The sequence below is a fragment of the Bufo gargarizans genome, chromosome 1 (assembly GCF_014858855.1).
Source record: "Bufo gargarizans isolate SCDJY-AF-19 chromosome 1, ASM1485885v1, whole genome shotgun sequence".
NCBI lineage: Eukaryota > Metazoa > Chordata > Amphibia > Anura > Bufonidae > Bufo > Bufo gargarizans.
In genome coordinates, this window is record NC_058080.1 from 315,065,269 (window position 1) to 315,085,976 (window position 20,708).

Sequence of the window (20,708 nt, forward strand, 5' to 3'; positions counted from 1 at the left end):
AAGTCAGGAGCTCATGAATATTCAGGACTCATCATTATCAGCTGGAGCTTTTCAATACAAGATGTTGGCAGATTGACTGGGTCAATTAAAGAAAGTGACCTAGCATTTTGCTAAGTGAATCAGTCACTTATTTATGTTGCCCTTAGTTAGGACACCATAAAACTGGTGACAGGTTCCCTTTAAGGATTCCTCCCACTGGTTTGGGACCTTTGGCTCCTTAGCTTTAACTGCTCTTAGATCGTCCGTCCCCTCCATCTCCCCTTTTTTTTCTTTTCTCTCCTGTTGGTTTGTTTTTACTGTTATTCAATTTTTTCCAAGGCTACTGTTGGCGGCAATTGGGCTGTTTGATGGTCTAGATCACACGCAAGCAACCTTCTACTAATGCTATTACCCCAGTAAGCACAAAGCCGTATTTGTGGCCTAAATGTGACACTCACTTATGCATGTCTAATCCCAGATGTGCAGTATATCAGAGGTTTTTCTTCACCCCAGTAAGCACAAAGCCGTATTTGTGGCCTAAATCTGACACTCACTTATGCATGTCTAATCCCAGATGTGGAGTATATCAGAGGGTTTTTTCACCCCAGTAAGCAAAAAAGCTGTATTTCTGGCACAAATATGACACTCACTTATGCACGTCTAATCCTAGATGTGCACTATATGAAAAAAAGTATTTTTTTAACCCCAGTAAGCAAAAAGCTGCATTTCTGGACTTGCAGACATGCAGATATCCTGTGCTGGTGCACTATCGTTGCATAAAATGGCTGCTGATTATGTATTGATATTGACAAACTGAAGTAAAAAAAAGTTAGTTTTCAGCAGTAGTTGGCTCAGGGCAGGCTTAAAAAAATTGTGCACTGTACCCATAAAACACATTTGCTGTAGATTGCTGAGTAAAAAAGCAGTTCTTCATAAGATTTCTCCCTGATCTCTCACTCATAGCAGCTGCACCATCTCCCTACACTAATCCGAGCAGAGTGATGGGCGGCGCTACGTGACTCCAGCTTAAATAGAGGCTGGGTCACATGCTGCAGTTCGCCAATCACAGCCATGCCAACAGTAGGCATGACTGTGATGGTCTTTTGGGGCAAGTAGTATGACGCTTGTTGATTGGCTGCTGTGCAGCCTTTCAAAAAGCACCAAGAAAGCGCCGAACACCGAACCTGAACTTTTACGTAAATGTTCGGGTTCGGGTGCCGAAAAACCTAAAGTTCGGTACGAACCTGAACTTTACAGTTCAGGTTCGCTCAACTCTAGTGCCCAGAACTGAACTGCATATTCCAGATGAGGCTGCACCAACGCTTTGTAAAATGGTAATATTACATCCCTGCCCCTCAAGTCCACGCCTCATTTAATACATGACAATAACCTGCTACTCTTAGAAGCAGCTTATTGACATTGTATGCTGTTATTTACCGTATTTTTCGCCCCCATAAGACGTATTTTTTGCCCCAAAAGGCTCTGTACTAACCGCTTTCTGGTCCTCAGCTGTTGGCTGTGAAGGCTGCGCACAGCGTCAGGGCGCTCTGTGACCTCAGCGCCAGTTCACAGCACAGCCTACTGCAGGAGGAAGAGGATCACAATGTAGGTGAGGAGCGGCAGCGTCCAGGAGCAGGAGAGGTAAGTCATTTTTTATTTTATAAAATGTGAGACTGCTGGGGTATAATGGGGCTGAGAGGCATAATGGGGGCTGAGGCATAATGGCTGATAAAGGGGGCTGAGAGGCATAATAGGGGCTGAGATGCATAATGGCTGATAATGGGGGCTGAGAGGCATAATGGGGGCTGAGGCAAAATGGCTGATAATGGGGTCTGAGAGGCATAATGGGGGCTGAGCAGCATAATGGCTGATATGGGGGCTGATGAGATGGGGCTCTTATTATAGGTCTGATTGGGGGTCATTTACATTGGGGTCTGAGCTGAAGTCTGATTTGAGGTCTTATTGGGGTCTTATTAACATTGGGGGTCTGATTGGGGCTGATTAACATTGGGGGGTCTGATTGGTGGTCTGACCTGAGGTGTAACGAAAAATATTTTTTTCTAATTGTTCTCCTCTAAAACCTAGGTGCGTCTTATCGGCCGGTGCATCTTATAGGGTGAAAAATACGGTAATCTATGATCTACAAGGACACCCAAATCCTTCTCTACAAGTGACTCTCCCACTGTTACTCCCCCTAGGATATATGATGCACATAGATTATTACTACCTAGATGCATAACCACATAGAACCTCATTCGCAAGTTGATGCTCAAACACTCAGAGTGTCCAAGTCAGCTTGCAGTTTTTGGACATCTTCCATAGACTGCATAGTACTACATAGCTTGGTGTCAGCAGCAAAAATAGAAACAGTGCTATTAATTCCATCCTTAATATCATTAATAAATAAATTAAATAATAGAGGACCCAGCACTGATCCAATCACAGCGGAGAGTTTTTTTTTTTCTCCCTGGCTATGACGCTCTCCGCTGTGATTGGATCGCGGCACAGCCAGGGAGAAGGAGACGCCCATTGAAAAACTCTGGCGTCTCTTCCTCCCTGTACCGATGCTCAGAATTAACATACTTAGCGGTAAAACTACAGGGGGCCACAGCGGGGTGCAGAAGCCATATTTAAAATAAAAACATTTAGGGTGGCAGCATCAGTGGGGGGTACCCCACAAGTAAAGGTATTTATCTAGAATAAAACAAAACTGTGGAAGGTCCTCTTTAACACCCGACAACTGACCCTGTGGTCCTGATCTTGCCCTCCTCCACTCACCTCAATTCCACTGATCCCAGCCAGTGCCTACACAGTAAGATCTAAGCCACTTTCCAGGTTTGCAATTCTTCTGCGTGTTGCTAACTGCGCATTTAGATCCAGAATCTGGGCTTCCAAATATGAAACATGCTTGCATCTAGTGCAAATGTATTAACCCTCAAATGGCTCAAGGCATGCATACATTGCACAGGACACACACTTAGTCCATGGAGCACATGTGTAAGAGGGAATGAATAGTAAAGAAGGAAAAAAGAAACAGTAAGGGTCCATTCACACGTCCGCAATTTCTTTCTGGATCAATTCAAAATTTTGCAGAACGGGTGCGGACATGGTGCGGGCCCATTCATTTTCAATGGGTCCGGAAAAGATGCGGACAGCGCATTTTCATAATTTGTTCTTAATATAATAAATGTTATTATGTTTAATAATATATAGTCTAAGAGTTTTTATTTAAATAATTAAATATTCCGTGGTGTTCTGGCCGTGCCTCGGCACCACAAAAATTTAGTGCATGCACTACTTTTTGGGGGAACGGACAGATCATGGACCCATTCAAGTTGAAGGGGTCTAGCTCCGTCTACGCCAGCCGCCTTGGAGGTTGCCAGAGCATAGGGCACCGCGATTGCGGTCCCTAATGCACTAAACGGCCGGTACAGGTTCATGTGCATGAGCCCTAACTAAGTGGCATAAATAAACACTTACTAATGTATTGTGATAGTCCATATGGCTTACTTTTCTGGCTATAATCATTTTTCTATCACATTATACACTGCACTAAAATGCACTAGCCTAGGTACACACAGAGGTTCTTGGCCACCAGGGAGACTAAAGCTTTTTACTATTGTGTGCAAGCAAAGCCACCACTGATGGATAACAGAGTGGTCTTTTACCATGGAAACGAGCAGTGTATAATGTGATAAAAAAAAATATTATAGCCAGCAAAGTAAGCAATATGGATTATATTTATAGAGTCAATAATGAGTCATAAAAAAAAAATCTTTATTGATTATCTATTACTTGGCAATTTAAAAGTTAAATAATTATATTTTTTATCTTTATTAAGAGCATTTTCACATAAAAAATTCTATTTTCAAACAATGCTCTCTTCTTTTCTCTATTGACGTAAAACACAGTTAAAAACATAGTGCGGGTATAATTTTTTTTTTTTAAAAATTTTGTAATGATTATTACTCTTTTTAAGATGTCATTTGTAATGAGGTATTAGAAGGTATTTAAACCAAATCCCCCCCAAAAAATTAAAAAAATTAAATTCACTATTAATATTTTAATAAGTTTAAATTGATAGTGGAATTTGGAAATTACAAAATACCTCAGCCCGCAAGCCCACGTCAAGGGTCTTCATTCTCTTGCGAGTCCCTAATCTAAACTAACAACAGGGGATCTAACTAAACTAAGAAAATTAAAATTTCTATAGTAATTTGAAATCCAGAATCAAGCTGAAATCAAGTGGCACGGTAATGCCCCCTCTGGGCTGCAGAAAAAGTCAGCATAGAGTTCCCGAACAGCTAGTCCAGCCGTTCCAGGTCGTCCAGTCTGGCTCTGATCAAAAATTACAGAAGAAGCCATGTTTTGACCAATATCTGCATCAGCGGAGGCATCATGTATCCTGGTGAAGTTGTGTAGAAGTATACAAGCCTGTATCACCAGGGTGGCATTGTCCAGATTCATCTGTATGGATGACATGAACACTCGAGTATTCCAAAAGTGCACTCCACAAACCGACAGGCTCGAGTCAATCGATAGTTGAAGATGCGATTTTGGTCATGCAGATCGCGTCTAGGGAAGGGCTGCATCAGGTGGGGTGACAATGCAAATCCTTCATCTACCATGATCACAAATGAACCTGAAAATCCGTGTAGCCTTCTGGGCTCCGGCAGGGCAAGTTGGTCTGCGTGAAGCCATTCACCCATTCTGGAAGCACTAAAGATGCGGCTGTCTGAAGTGCTCCCATAGGCCCCGATATCCACAATTACAAACCTGTAATTACTGTCAGCCAAGGCTATCAGCACTACAGAAAAAAATAGTTTGTAATTGAAGTACCGGGACCCTGAGTGAGGCGGCTTCTTTACACAAATGTGTTTTTCATCCAGTGCCCCGATGCAGTTAGGAAACTGCGCAGATTGTTGAAATCCCTCGGCGATACGATGCCAATCTTCCGCCTTGGGGGTGGGCATCACCACTTCTCTGAGTTGCTGCAAAATGACCATACAGATATGACAGACGATCCCAGAGATTGTTGAGATCCCAAGCAAAAACTCAAAGTGCAGCGATGCAAAGGATTTTCCAGTTGCAAGGAATCTGTGGGAAGAAAAAATATTTTTTTCATATATTATTTTTTTAAATACGCTTTACAATTTTTTTTATAGTTCTTACCTCAACATGACTAAGCCTTTGCTCGGCAGATATGCTGCGTCTCATGCTCATATCCACGAAGTTCAGCTCTGGATGTAGAGACACCAGCAGTTTATCAAAGGCCTCTATGGACATACGGCAGTAACTATGGACCTTAAAGGGGTCCTGACTGTCACAGCCACTATCTCTGGCTGTGACCTTCCGTCCTTGCTCGTTCGGCGCTCCTCGCTGAGGTTTCGTTTCTGTGTGTTATTTGTGGTTCTGTATGGATTAACTCCCCTGTGTTCCTATTAGGAGTTAATCCTCTCTGTCTGCTCCATGGGTGTGGCCTCTCTGCTGCACCCATGGAACCTGTATATAAGGCTGAGGGTTCCTCAGTTCTGTGTCAGCTCTCCTGGTGTGTGTTGTCTTGTCCTGCGCCTTGTTTGTACCCACTCTCCCATGCTGCTGACCCATGGGATCTGTGTCTGTCTGTGCTCTGTGGGTTTCGCTACTTGTTCATTGATGTCCTCTTTCCTGTGTTTCTGTATCTGTTCTGCCAGTTATGTTTGTTACCTAGTGTGTACTCATGTCTCTGTTCAGCAAGCCCTTGCTGCACCTTTCTTTGCAGCAGAGTGCCATGGGTGAGGCCATGCTGTTTACTACTGATGGAGCAAGTCCTTCTCTGCTCATTGTCACTCCTGTTTCCTTGCTATGAACGCTTGCTTGTGTTATTAGTTGCCCTGTTTGTATTTGCCTGTCTATGTTATGTATGCCTATGTGCCGTCGGTACCTTCTGGTACCTGTTGTCCATTCGTTCCTGCTGTCACTGTCTAGTTCACGCTCCAGAGTGGACCCTGGCAACTTCCTGCTGCAAAGCCTAACCCTACCATCCGGGGCCCTAGTGAATACCAGGAGTTGCATAGTCACGCCCCTCTGGAATATTACTAGACAGTGGCGCAGTGGGGGGTTTTCCTCCCACTGTGCTGACGGTACATAGAGCTCATGTTTTGTCTGTGTTGCCCGCCCTAGTTTGTTTGTGCAATAAACTCTTGTGTGTCTGTACCTGATTTCCGTTTGTTTATTGCTTGATGACGCGGTGGTCTCTCCTGGGACCTCCAACTCGTGACACTGACGCAGGTCGTTATATATTGTGTGGAACAGGGGATTAAGTGCATGAAAGGCCCGGGTCTGTCTACCCAACTTGGGCCCATCCCTCCATTTTAGTTTAGTTTTTTTTGTATGAAGAGGCTGCGGTGCTTCATGAGCACCACAGTCTCTTTTCTAGGCCATATGACATCTTCAGACTAAAATTACCCAAAATATGTCCTTAACTGAAAAATTTGGTTGCCAAATTTAAAATACATGTAATAAAAAAGACATGGAGGAGAATACAGCACCACATACCTCTTACATCCAGTGACATCTCCTGTCATGTAGTAAAAAGATGTAGCATCTCCAATAACTTCTTTATTCAGGTTTCCAAGGTGCGGTACAAAATAGCAACGTTTCGGATAGAGATAACCTTTATCAAGCATAAAACATTGGTGATAGTATCAACATATATATATAGTTAAAGACAAACTACCACTCAATCAAAAAATAGGCATGATATAACAATTTAAAACATAGCCAATCAATGGAGACTCGCAATGTAATACCTGTTAGTACAGCTACACCCCTCTAAATCACCTGAGCTGGTCTTCCATAATCACTGTTGCATGTGTCTCTGCGTGCCCATGTAGTGTGCGGGCATGTCCAACGGCGTCATAGGGAAGCGCCAGACCAAATCTCGCAGACTTCACCTAAGCCCTGCCTGCGGCATGGGGGTATCCATGGAGATAAGCCAGCTGAGCCAATATCCAGAGGGAGGCGTCAGCACTGCCGACGTCATTATCAACGTGCATGTCACGTGATCGGAGATCCCGATCACATGACCGCTATGTCTGTTTACATGGTAAGCCATCAAACCGAGGTATCGCATGCTGCCAAAGTCAGGGACAGGTGCATCCATATAAAAGGGACAGCGTGGCACATCGGATCATGGTCAGCCACCCAGGAAAATAAAATACAGTATTGTGAGGGGTGATCATATACAGCTCATAAATCCCATGATTAGAACAGCACAGAAAAATTGCCAAACAGCCATTATGCAAAAGATGCATCCTGCTGTGTTGTGGTAACCCAGGGATACATACATAAAAACGTGAATTCAAATCACAAAGGAAATCATACCGGATGAGTACCTAGCTGATCCCAGCCACATTAAACTCTAAATTGAGTCCATGTGGTTGCAGAGACCTCAAGGTATATATCCATTTAAGTTCTTTTCTCCTGAGAACAGCCTCTCTGTCTCCACCCCTGCGTAAAACACCTACACTGTCTATCACCCTGAAGCGCAATTGGTTGACAGAGTGTCCTGCATCCACAAAATGTTTAACTACTGGTTTGTCTAAGTTAGCTTTGCGTTTTGTGCTTTTATGTTTATTGATCCGCTCACGAATCTCCATTGTAGTCTCACCAACATAGATGAGACTACAAGGACACTGTATTACATATACAACATCTCGGGATCTGCAAGTGTAGTAACCGTTAATCTTGTATTTTTTGCCACTGTAGAGGTGAAAGAAATGGTCACCTTTTAGAATATTGCTACAGTTGCAACAAGACAAGCATGGGAAGGTTCCGTTCCTGTGTGGGGCCAAAAGTTTCTGCGTACCAACACTTGAGCTTCCAACATCAGCCTTTACCAGTCTATCGTGCAAATTAGAGTTCCTCTTGTATGCCATTAAAGGAGGGGCACTGAATTCCTTAATGTCCGGCAAACCTCGTTGCAGAATATGTCATTCTTTTCTAAGTATGTGGGCAATATCTCCACTGTCCCAACCATACACTGACACAAAAGGAACTCTATTTGTGGCCTTAGTTCTTAATGATTTGCAGAGAGTAGAACCCCTGACAACCAAAGTGACCTTGTTTCTGGTTCTATCTAGGAGCTTCCTAGGATAGCCTCGTTCCGTGAACCTATCACACATGGCATCCACTCTTTGCGTAAAATTGACTTCATCGGATACAATACGCCTATCCCTGAGTAATTGACTCCAAGGCAGGGAATCCAACATCCGACGTGGGTGGTAACTGTCATGTGTGAGAAGGGTGTTCCTATCTGTTGGCTTCTGATGAAGGTCCGTTTTAATTTCACCCCCCACAACATAGACCCGCACATCTAGAAAAAATGGTATTTGTATACCAACTTGTCCTCTACCTCGGCCATGAAGATGTTGGCATAGGTGGGGGTCACATTGGACCCCATGGCCACACCCCACCTCTGCTGATAGAAGGTGTCACCAAAGAGGAAGTAATTCCTCCTCAGGACTACCTCCAACAGGTGGAGGACAAATCGGCACACACCCAGGGAGAGTCCTATGTAGGCAAGGGCCACATCGACGACATTCAGACCATATGTATGGTCAATGGATGTGTACAAAGAAACGACATCAAAACTGACTAACAAAATGTGCGCTGGGAGCTGCAACTCACGTAATTTGGATAGGAAATGTCCAGTGTCCTTGACATAGGACGGGGCGGAGGTCGCACGGATATGCAGAAGCCTGTCAAGAAATATTGAGATGGGATTAAAGACAGAGTTTCTACCCGATACAATCGGACGGCCTGGCAGATGATCCAATCTTTTGTGAATTTTTGGGAGTATGTATAGCATAGGAGTGACAGGATGGCTTACTTTCAGGTATTTAAACAGCCCATCATCAATGATGGCATTTTGTACCGCCTCCTCCAGTATCACTCCTATGTCACGCATAATTTACCATTTGGGATCCCCAGGCAATTGTTCGTACACCTCTAAATTCTGTAACTGTCTATTAATCTCATCAACATACATTGCAGTATCCATGACGACCACCGCCCCGCCCCTTGTCAGCTGGTTTAATGGTGATACGATCATCATTTTCCAATGACAAGATGGCATCACGTTCCAATTTGCTAAGATTGTTCCTACCCAAAGAGGAAGATTTTAAAGTTTCAATCTGCTTGTATACAATCTGAATGTAAGATTCAACCACATGGTTGGTGTGGGGGGGAAGAGAAATTACTGGGTATCCTAAGGTCAAATTTCTTGCACGTTAATTCTGCTACATTTTTATTGCTAGATACAACTAACCCCAGATTGTCACATTTCTAAAAGGCAAAAAAACTTTTTATTCGTAAATTCCTAAAAAAACGTTATAAGTCCAGTTCAAGGGTGAACCAGTCCCTTTCCGTGTTGGGGGAAAAGGTCAAACCTCGACCCAGCACTTGGTTCAACCGATGAAATGTTCACCACTAACTGCATCACTTCCTGAAGTTGCGTCTCGTTGATCTCGTCGGAACCCCCCTGCTCTTTCCCGGATTCGGGGGTAATGTGGCCCTTGAGGGATCGACGGTGCTTCCTGCCGCCCCTGCGGCATCTCCGCCGCCTTATTTCCTTAAAAAAAAACGGAAGTAGAAGACTCGTTGGTGGATTCAGAGTCGAAGGTGGAATAACCAAAATGTCCATGGTCAAAGCGTCGGTTGCGTCTCCTTCTCGGTCTATTCTGCACCTGTGGATTGCGCCAGTTGTAGACTTTACCCGACTGGTAGTCCTCGAGGTCTCTGTGCCTTTTATCGCGCTTAACTCTCTCGGTTTCACATTTATGGTGTTGCATGTGTTATCATTATGCAATCTTATCATTATGTATGGTCAAATCTTCCACAGTAATGAGACCCTGAATTTGCACATTCAGGTCCGCGATGATTAACTTAATGCTGTCCACCGCTTTGCTGAGGAAGTCAATATTTAATAACATAAGGTCGAAGGAGTATTTGCTACTCACTGATTCAAACTTTGTACAAAAGTCCGTATCATTGGGGAACAAGTTAGGGCGCAAATGGGATCTCAAGCCCCTTGGGATTCATTGATTCCTGTAATACTCCCTCAGGGTGCTTAGGTGGAGTTCCATAGTGTCATATATCTTCTATATGAAAGAATCTTCATATAAAAGAGAGGATAAAAAAACATATAAAAATTATATTATCCTTCAGGCGGACATAAAAAAACGCCTCTAAGTTCTTTTTATCAAGTATCCTAATTTGATTTGTGCAAGCAGTGAAATAAAGGAACAATTGTATATGCAAAAATATATAATTGTTTATTATAAAAACCAAGAATATAAAAACAATACAACTGCAAAACAAATGATGAAGTTACAAAGTAACACCCAAAATGTACCACACGGTGGTGTTAACACACCCCTATCTGATCAGCACAGTATGATTTAATGATTTATGACAACCAGTGTCATACTTTTAACAAACGGACTCATATACCAAGAGAAACTTAGGATCTTCTGTTATCAAACAGGCTATAACAATAAAACACGGATTTACAGGAAAATAGCTGTTATACCTTGACTCTGTTTTCCTATGACCAATCAAAAATATATGATATTAATATGATAAAATATTCAGCTCGGCAATCAGACTAAGGAAAATAACTTTCCGAGCATTTAGTCCTCTTTTCAAATAATGTCAGATCTTCAATTAACAATATGTATCTTTGCTAAGAGAATAATCAGCATTATGGAGGCACCTAAGACTATATATTCCCACAGTATGGGAACTCTTGGCTATATACCGAGAGAAATATCTTATTAATATCATGAGTAGTAAACAAAATATACGTTACCGGGTCAAAGGTAGACAGAGTTCAGATGGGACCAGTTCTGAAGAACTTTCCTAGTAATCCCAAAAAAATAATCCAAGTTTCTTCTGATTAAGTTTTTCTTTTTGATTGAATGAATGGATCAATTGATATATGGATCTTTTTTCCTCTCTCTCTAGTTCTCTCTTGCTACCCCGCACACGAGTAATTATTCCCCCCCTTATCTAAGAATCATCCCCTTTAGGTTAGGGATTCCAAATCAGGTAAGGTGGGTGTACTTGCATGCTAATAACACCATGATGTCATATCAACTCCTAATATGGTAAAGAACAAATAATGAAATAATATAACATTGTCCATCTGCCTCCAGATGGCACTGCGGTATTGTAAATAAACATCACAACTTTAAGCATTAAAATTAAATATCTAATAATATGTTCTCATGACCTTCTTGACCTATCTATATAAATCATTGAGGAAGGTCTTTCCCTGACACTTTTAATTACCTATATCCTGGACTTGTTGGAGTTGACTGTCTTCTCCTATCTTTTTGAAATATAGGTTGAGTTGATGAAAATTTTATATAGCGGCTTTGATGCTTGGCATCGGAACTTGTACATTTCACTTATCTACATCCATGAATAACTATTGTTTTGAAATGGCATTTACTCTTCCCAGAAATCCAATTAACATAAACTTACTTGTTTCTATACCTTCTACAATACCTTCTAGATGGTAAATACATGGTATGACATAAATATAAATCGATACATTGTTACACATAGATAATACATTATATGAATTATTGATTAACATATGTTGTAAACTAAATATACCATGCAGAGATATATATAATATAATTATGAATATATAAATTGAACTTCATATAGCAGGTGTGCCTCAAGGATATGAGACCTTATCAAGTAACCTTGTTCCCTCCAGACAGATATGTCTTAGGGAGTTGACTTACTCCTTACAGATGGTCCCATATCTTTAGCAATAACTTTTAAACACAATGTCCGTTTATGTTCACAATTATTTTTTTTATAAATTGAACTTGCCATGAACTCATGCCATGAACTCATCTTGGCTTCCTCAGCCACATAATAGAACTTTGGTTCAGGCTGATTTTCTTCTTTTTTTTTTTTTTTTTTTTTTTTTTTTTGGGATTTTTTTTTTTTATATAATTAAATTGTATTTATTGTGATACAAAAACTTAAATACGTATTACATAATTAACATTATAAAATCCATAAGTCCGCCAATTCTAATCTGTGAACGTGGTTAACAATAATTTCATACGAATATACATAATAGTGTCGACATTTGAACCTTCACATTCTACAACTATGGAATAAATGCTGAAAAGCCGGACAGATAGCATTTTCCCCATCTCTTCCCACCAACCCGCCACCCCCCCCCCCCCCCCCCCACCCTGCAGGAAGAAAAAAAAAAAAAAGAAGGGGATCCTAATTAATTAGCCGTGTCCCAATCTTTCCATAGACTATTCCACTTTGAGTAGGATCCTCTTGTTTGTACAGGATCCTCTCATAGCTTTTCACTTTCTCCACCAAACCCAGCCAGTTCTTGCAATCTGGGGCAGAAGAGCAAAACCAGGATCTAGAAATCAGAAGCCTCGCCAAGAACATCACCTTGATCAACAAGTGACTTTTTATGGGTTGATGATTGACCTCAGATAAATCTCCCAGGACCCATATCCTAGGAGACAGAGGAACAACAATTTTAAGTTTACGCGTCAGATTTTTTTGGACCAGGCTCCAGTACCTCCTCACCATTGGGCAGTCCCAGAACAGATGTAAATGATCTGCCCCGGGATCGCCGCAGCGGGGGCAGTCAGAGGAGGTCCGGAGTCCTCTTCTGTATAGCCATATAGGTGTCGCATAAATTTTGTGCAGAATATTAAATTGAACAACAATGTGATTAGAATTGTGTGAAACCAATTTTAAGCTTTCCCCTATGTTCTCCCAGTTTGGGGGACCCTCCTCTGAAAGAAGAGAAGACCAGGCTCTCTGTCCTGGAGAAAGAACATCCCGAAAAAAATTATCCATTAAGTGTCTGTAACAGTAAGATAGTTTAATTCTCGTGGCAGTTTTCTTACAAATTAAATCCTGTAAAAATAAAGGAGTGTCTATAATAAAAAGGTGACTGTTCAAAGTGCTAAAGAGTGCTGACCTCAATTGAAAATATGCGAACCAGGCCACCTCACCTAATTTTGCCCTTAGTTCCATAAGGGGCAGAATTTGTCCACCGCTGACTACTTGATGTAAGTACTGCACATTTTTAGTCCTCCAGTACTGACTGCCACTTAAGTCGTTTAGATTAAGAAGTTTCGGATTGTGCCATAATGGGGTGCAGATAAGCGATGCCTTAACTGCGCACCAAGCCCTTATAACCGACCAGGTTTTTATAGCCATTCTGCAGAAAAGTGTGTACCCGCTCAGTATATTTAATAGGTAATCGGATTCCAGTACAGTGAAGAAATCAGAAAAACCTGCCTCCTTCACCACTTTACTGCAGAAAGGACTATTTTCCCAGTCACTAAAAAGGCAGAGTTGGGAGGCAACAAAATAACCCCTAAAATATGGGAGATTAAGACCTCCCCGCCTATAGGGCATGGAAAAATAAAGTGCCTTCAGTCTCACACGCTTCCTCCCCCATAGTAAGTCATTAAGCATCCGCTCTATCAATCTGAAATGCTTGTCTGTAATCCATATAGGCGAGTTGCGCAGGACATAAAGAACCTGGGGCAGCACTACCATTTTTATTAATGAAATTCTATCCCCTCTTGCTTGCAGAATTTTCTGCCATATCTTAATTTTTGCTCTCAACTTCATCAGCAAGGGGAACAGGTTAAGCTGTAGATATTCCTGAGGTTTAGCGGAAATTATTATCCCCAGGTACTTTATTGAATCAGAGATCGTTATCTGATTATTTAATTCGCCTCGCAGCTCGTCTATCGGGAGAAGTACTGTCTTCTCCCAATTGATCTCAAGTCCGGATATGTCGGAAAAGTGACCGACCAGATCCATTATGCGAGGGAGGGTGGTATTTGTTTGATGAATAAAAACCAGAATGTCATCTGCGTAGAGGGACACACGGTCATGCTTCCCCATTATGCCAAAACCGGCCACCTCCGGATCATGTCGTATCATGGCCGCTAAGGGTTCGATATAAATATTAAATAAAAGGGGAGAAAGGGGACAGCCTTGGCGGGTGCCTCTTCCCAGAATAAAGCTCTCTGTCATCAAATCATTGATCCTAATCCTGGCGACTGGGGAGTTATAGAGTAGCCGGACCATTGCCATAAATTTTGGGCCAAAGCCCATTTTTTTCATTACCTCCCAAAGAAAAATCCACTCCACCCTGTCGAAGGCTTTAGTAGCATCCAACGACAGGATGGAGCGGGCGCCGCGCCCCGGGGATTGAATATTCATAAATAGCCTATGCAAATTGTGATGGGTGCCCCTGTTTGGCATAAAGCCGTTTTGATCCGGATGAATAATCGTAGGGATAACGCGCGAGAGCCTCCTAGCCAGGACTTTTGATAGTAACTTAGCGTCTGTATTTAATAGGGAGATTGGTCTATAGGAGCTCAATTCGGCCGGATCTTTATCCTTTTTTGGAATTAGAACAATAAGGGCCTCCATCATAGAGTGTGGTAATCTCCCTCCCTGTGCTGCTTGGGAGAAAACCTCCAGCAGCTGGGGGAGGATCACCTCACTATGCTTGCGATAGACCTCATATGGAAGGCCGTCTGTTCCTGGCGATGAGTTCCCCGAGACAGACCCAAGGGCCTCCTGCAACTCAGCAAGAGAGAGCTCCTCCTCCAGATATTCTTTTTGAGTTTCATTTAACGTAGAAAGTGGAATTTTCTCGAGGAACCGCATCACCAGTTCAGACGACAGTCCAGGGGAAGATCTATATATCTGAGCAAAATATTGTAGAAAAATATTCCCAATTCCCTCTGGATCTGTTATGGTTTCGCCCTCTACATTACGAATTGAGATGATAGATTGTTTTTTCTTATCTTGTTGCGAAATTATTCTAGCTAGAAGCTTGCCCGGACGTCCAGACTCGATGAAATAATTGAGCCCCTTGAAGAATACCCTATGATTTGCTTTCTCTGTTACATATTTCTCCAAGGAGCAACTAGCCTTCTGCATCTCTTGCCTATTATGCTCAGTGGGATGGCTAGCGTATCGCTCAGCTGTGAGTGTAGCGATCTTACCCAGTTCCTCCTCTTTCTTTCTAAATGTTCTCTTTACTGCGGCAATCTCACTTATAAAGACCCCCCTTAAATATGCTTTCAAGGCATCCCATACTGTGTTGATATTAGCAGAGGGAAGGTTAACCTCCCAAAAGGAGGATATCAGTAGTTTAATCGTCTGCAGATTGTCCAGAATAGTGAGCCAATATGGATTTAGCTTAAATCCTAGCCCCCTAGTATCCTTATTCTTCCCGCTGCAAACCTCAACCAGTAGGGGTGAATGGTCCGAAACTGTTCTTACTCCGTATCGCATCTTGCAGATATTACTCAGATTGCTCTCATTAGTAAATGCTAGATCGATCCTAGACATTGCTCTGCCCCCCCTACTGACACAGGAGTATACTCTCTTTCCTCCACCAAGATGTTCCCATATATCCACCACTCCCACCTCAGAGCAGAATTGAGGCAGCGGGGAGTTACAAGGATACCTCCCCTTTTCCACATCAAGTGAAAATCTGTCTTTATTAGGATCAATGACCGCATTAAAATCCCCTATCAGGATTAAGCGGCATTCTGGTCTCTTTTCAGAAAAGAGCATTAACTGAAGCAGTGGGTACATTGAAAATGGCGGAGGTATATAGAAAAAGGCTAGAATATAACTATCACCATTAAGCTTGCCATGCAAGAAAATAAATCTGCCCTGGGCATCTATATGAGATTTTATAAGGGTGAAATCTATGGAGTTATGAATAAGAACCGAAATACCCCTGGAAGAGCCACTAAAGGTAGAATGATACGATTGGGACTGCCATCCCGTTGTCAGGCGGGACAAGGTTTCCCTAGTTAGGTGAGTTTCTACTATACAGATAATTGCTGGAAGATATCTTTTTAATGCGTCCATAATCGCTTGCCTTTTAACTCTTTCCCCAAGTCCTCTGACGTTCCAAGCTACAATTCTAGTGGACATCTCTCACAAAAGAAAAAAAAAAAAAAAAAAAAAAAGACCATTCCTGCAAGGTGGGTCCCCCCCCCCCCCCTCTCTTGATCCGCCCGAACTAGTCAGCGAACCTCTAACCTCCGGTCGTTCTCCCCCAGCCTGGCCCCCCCCCTCCTATCCCTCCAATCATAGTGAAGCACAATTTCAGATGCCCATCTGATCCATCCAGTCTGATGCCTGTTGTGGTGACTCAAAAAAAAGGGAAGACCCGTTATGAATTACTCTTAATTTCGCTGGGTATTGTAAGGAGTATTTAATCTCCTTAACCGCCAAGCGTTTCTTTATCTCTATAAAATTTCTTCTTCTTTCCTGAGTCTGCCGCGCAAAGTCAGGAAAGAAGAGCAGTTTTGAACCCTGATATTCAATAGGTGCACATTCTCTTGCTCTCCTCAAGATACTATCTCTATCCGCGGACAGTAATAATTTCATTAAGACTGCATGCGGCGGTCTCCCTGGGATAGGTTTCCCTCCCGGAATTCGGTGGGCTCTTTCTATTTGAAACATAGAGGAAAAGTTATCGCTGCCAAAGCTGTTCATAAGCACGTCTTTAAGTTGTTCCTCTAGATGACGGCCTTCAACTCCTTCTGGGAAACCGATTATACGAACGTTGTTGCGCCTTGATCTATTTTCTAAGTCCTCTATCTTGTTTTGAAGTGCTTGATTTTAGTTTTGGATTTTAATATGCCCATGTCAGTTTGCAGAGAGTCAACGGATTTTTCCATGCTATGGACTCGATCCCGAATCTTTGCTAGATCTTCTCTTATTAATGAGATATCGCTCTGCACTGACCCCAATTGAGTGGACATTCCTTGCACTAAAGTGCCATTATTTTCCACAGCACTTAGGATTCTGTCCAAGACAGCTGGGTCGTATTCGGTTTGCATTTGTGCAGAGAGGCTTTCCTCGCCTACCTCCTGGTCTGCAACCTCTAGACCATCCTGGGAGAGTTCATCGTTTTGGGAGGTTTTAGCGGATTTTTTCGTCTTAGCAGGGAGTTTGATTTTAGCAGGATTTTTATCATTTAGAAAGGGCGACTTCAAAAACTTGTCGATTTTGTTCTCTGGGGTCTTTGCCCCAGGCTTAATTGCAGAGGAATCAACTGAGCGTCGTTTTGGGGCCATTCTCCCAATATTTCCCCCTTTTTTATTTTTTTTCTATTGCCCTTTTTTTTTTTTTTTTTTTTTTTTTTTTTCCTCTCCTTCCTTCCTCCTTTGATTTGCCACAGCTTTTTCCCCTGTTTTTTTTTTTTTCTTTTTTTCTTTCCCCCCCTGCCTCCCCTATATCCTCGCCTCTGTCTTTTCTTTTACTTTGTACTCTCCTTTATATTTCTTTTGATTCTTTTCACGCCGGCTGCCTTTTTTTTTTTTTTTTTTTGCGTAACGCAAAGTTTCGGCAATGCACTACACCCTCTTTGCTGCCATGTACACTACTAACCCCTCTCTTCACCAATAGCATAGGAATCAGCAGTACTGCAAGTGTAGACTGAATAAAATGGAATACTTATTTCTCACGTGACCAGAGTGTGATGTCCAGAGCCTTAGTCCCAGTGCACGCTGTGGCTAACAGAGGAGAGGGGCGACGGCAATGTAAGGTATAACGGCAGCAAGATATCCGGCAGAGTGACAGTCCAGCATCCGCAGAAAGCAGCAGGGTGAAACCAGGCGAGCAAAGCAGTTCGACCACAGGGAGAGGAAGACAGCAGGCAGGGCAGCACCAGCAGAGCCCATCAATCAGAGCCAGTCAAGGGCCCAAGCAGAGCAGCCACAGCGAGGACGGCAGACAAGAAGCGCCGAACAGCAGACAGCAGGCAGAGGAGCGGGGCAGGCGAGGAGGCAAGGAAGCACGGCCGAGGGACAGAACACCCAGAGCAGGACGAGAGAAGCAGCAGCACACGGCAGCAACAAGAGAAGCGATCAGCGGCCAGACCAGGTAAGATTCAGCATCTCAGAGCACGAGTCTTGGCATCAGCTGTTTGGCTTCAGCTGGTCAGCATTAGCCTGGAGGGGAGAGACCAGCACTGGGGAGGATCGAGACGCGCTCACTCACGTCATCCCGCCCCCATGCCCGGCTGATTTTATTCTTAAAGGCAATGAAATGAGCATACATTTTGATCATACAGGGAGTGCAGAATTATTAGGCAAATGAGTATTTCGACCACATCATCCTCTTTATGCATGTTGTCTTACTTCAAGCTGTATAGGCTTGAAAGCCTACTACCAATTAAGCATATTAGGTGATGTGCATCTCTGTAATGAGAAGGGGTGTGGTCTAATGACATCAACACCCTATATCAGGTGTGCATAATTATTAGGCAACTTCCTTTCCTTTGGCAAAATGGGTCAAAAGAAGGACTTGACAGGCTCAGAAAAGTCAAAAATAGTGAGATATCTTGCAGAGGGATGCAGCACTCTTAAAATTGCAAATCTTCTGAAGCGTGATCATCGAACAATCAAGCGTTTCATTCAAAATAGTCAACAGGGTCGCAAGAAGCGTGTGGAAAAACCAAGGCGCTAAATAGCTGCCCATGAACTGAGAAAACTCAATCGTGCAGCTGCCAAGATGCCACTTGCCACCAGTTTGGCCATATTTCAGAGCTGCAACATCACTGGAGTGCCCAAAAGCACAAGGTGTGCAATACTCAGAGACATGGCCAAGGTAAAAAAAGGCTGAAAGACGACCACCACTGAACAAGACACACAAGCTGAAACGTCAAGACTGAGCCAAGAAATATCTCAAGACTGATTTTTCTAAGGTTTTATGGACTGATGAAATGAGAGTGAGTCTTGATGGGCCAGATGGATGGGCCTGTGGCTGGATTGGTAAAGGGCAGAGAGCTCCAGTCCGACTCAGACGCCAGCAAGGTGGAGGTGGAGTACTGGTTTGGGCTGGTATCATCAAAGATGAGCTTGTGGGGCCTTTTCGGGTTGAGGATGGAGTCAAGCTCAACTCCCAGTCCTACTGCCAGTTTCTGGAAGACACCTTCTTCAAGCAGTGGTACAGAAAGAAGTCTGCATCCTTCAAGAAAAACATGATTTTCATGCAGGACAATGCTCCATCACACGCGTCCAAGTACTCCACAGCGTGGCTGGCAAGAAAGGGTATAAAAGAAGAAAATCTAATGACATGGCCTCCTTGTTCACCTGATCTGAACCCCATTGAGAACCTGTGGTCCATCATCAAATGTGAGATTTACAAGGAGGGAAAACAGTACACCTCTCTGAACAGTGTCTGGGAAGCTGTGGTTGCTGCTGCACGCAATGTTGATGGTGAACAGATCAAAACACTGACAGAATCCATGGATGGCAGGCTTTTGAGTGTCCTTGCAAAGAAAGGTGGCTAATTGGTCACTGATTTGTTTTTGTTTTGTTTTTGAATGTCAGAAATGTATATTTGTGAATGTTGAGATGTTATATTGGTTTCACTGGTAAAAATAAATAATTGAAATGGGTATATATTTGTTTTTTGTTAAGTTGCCTAATAATTATGCACAGTAATAGTCACCTGCACACACAGATATCCCCCTAAAATAGCTAAAACTAAAAACAAACTAAAAACTACTTCCAAAAATATTCAGCTTTGATATTAATGAGTTTTTTTGGTTCATTGAGAACATGGTTGTTGTTCAATAATAAAATTAATCCTCAAAAATACAACTTGCCTAATAATTCTGCACTCCCTGTAATGTCATTAGATAATATTGTATACGTATCAAAATGCACAACAAATCCCCCTTCATTCCAAAACGTTCCATAACGTGTGACTGTATTTGGAATGCATAAAAGGGCTTTTCATATGTCTTCTTCTAAAGATTGGGTGCATGAACCTTGTTTGTACCATAACTTGGCCAAAGTCTTTTTGAAGAATCTTATCCAACGCACCACTTGGATGGTCAATAAGCTCAACCATTCCAGGATCCTGCAAAGCAGTATATAAGTTTGATAAGTGATTGTTTTGATTCTCCATCTCCGCATGAACGTTTATTAGGTTCCTTTTTAATGAACCGATTTCAAGTTCCAATGTTTTAATAGAGATGGAATTGGCGACTGTCACACCTGTGGCAATGACAGTGCCTACTAAGCTAAATATAATAGTGGCTACGATTGTAGAAATGAATCACTTTGGTCTTTGGTTTGTAGAAAACTACTCTCTGGTCAAGGTCTTTCTCGCTTGCTCCAGGATTTGCGTAATCCGTTCTTGGGAATATCCGATGTGCGTCTGGTACCAGGCTTGGATTTCCGGCGACATGATCTCAGACACGTTGAATTGTCTTTCAACGAAAACGCGTGGATCCAGACTGATGTATATCTTTTGGGATAGAATCCTCTTGTTCGTCAGTATGAATCCTGCGGTGTCCTGCAGCATTATCCCAGATGAAGGACCTGGCACAGCAATCGGCTCGGCGTGGAACTCCTTCCCCGAGATTAGGATGATATAAATGATGGCGATCATCTTAGTCGGCATCTTGTACCTATAAAATTGTATTGCAATAAACAAAGTCCCTTTTAGAGACCCTCGGGATATCAATATATAGCAACTTCAATGGTCAATATAGACCTAGAATCCCTTTAGGGGTCTCTAACTAATGTTAAAATTAATATTTTTATTGATATGTATTAAAAGAAGATTATCCTTCACACACACAAGAAAAGGGGAGTATATAAAATTATCAGTGTCTG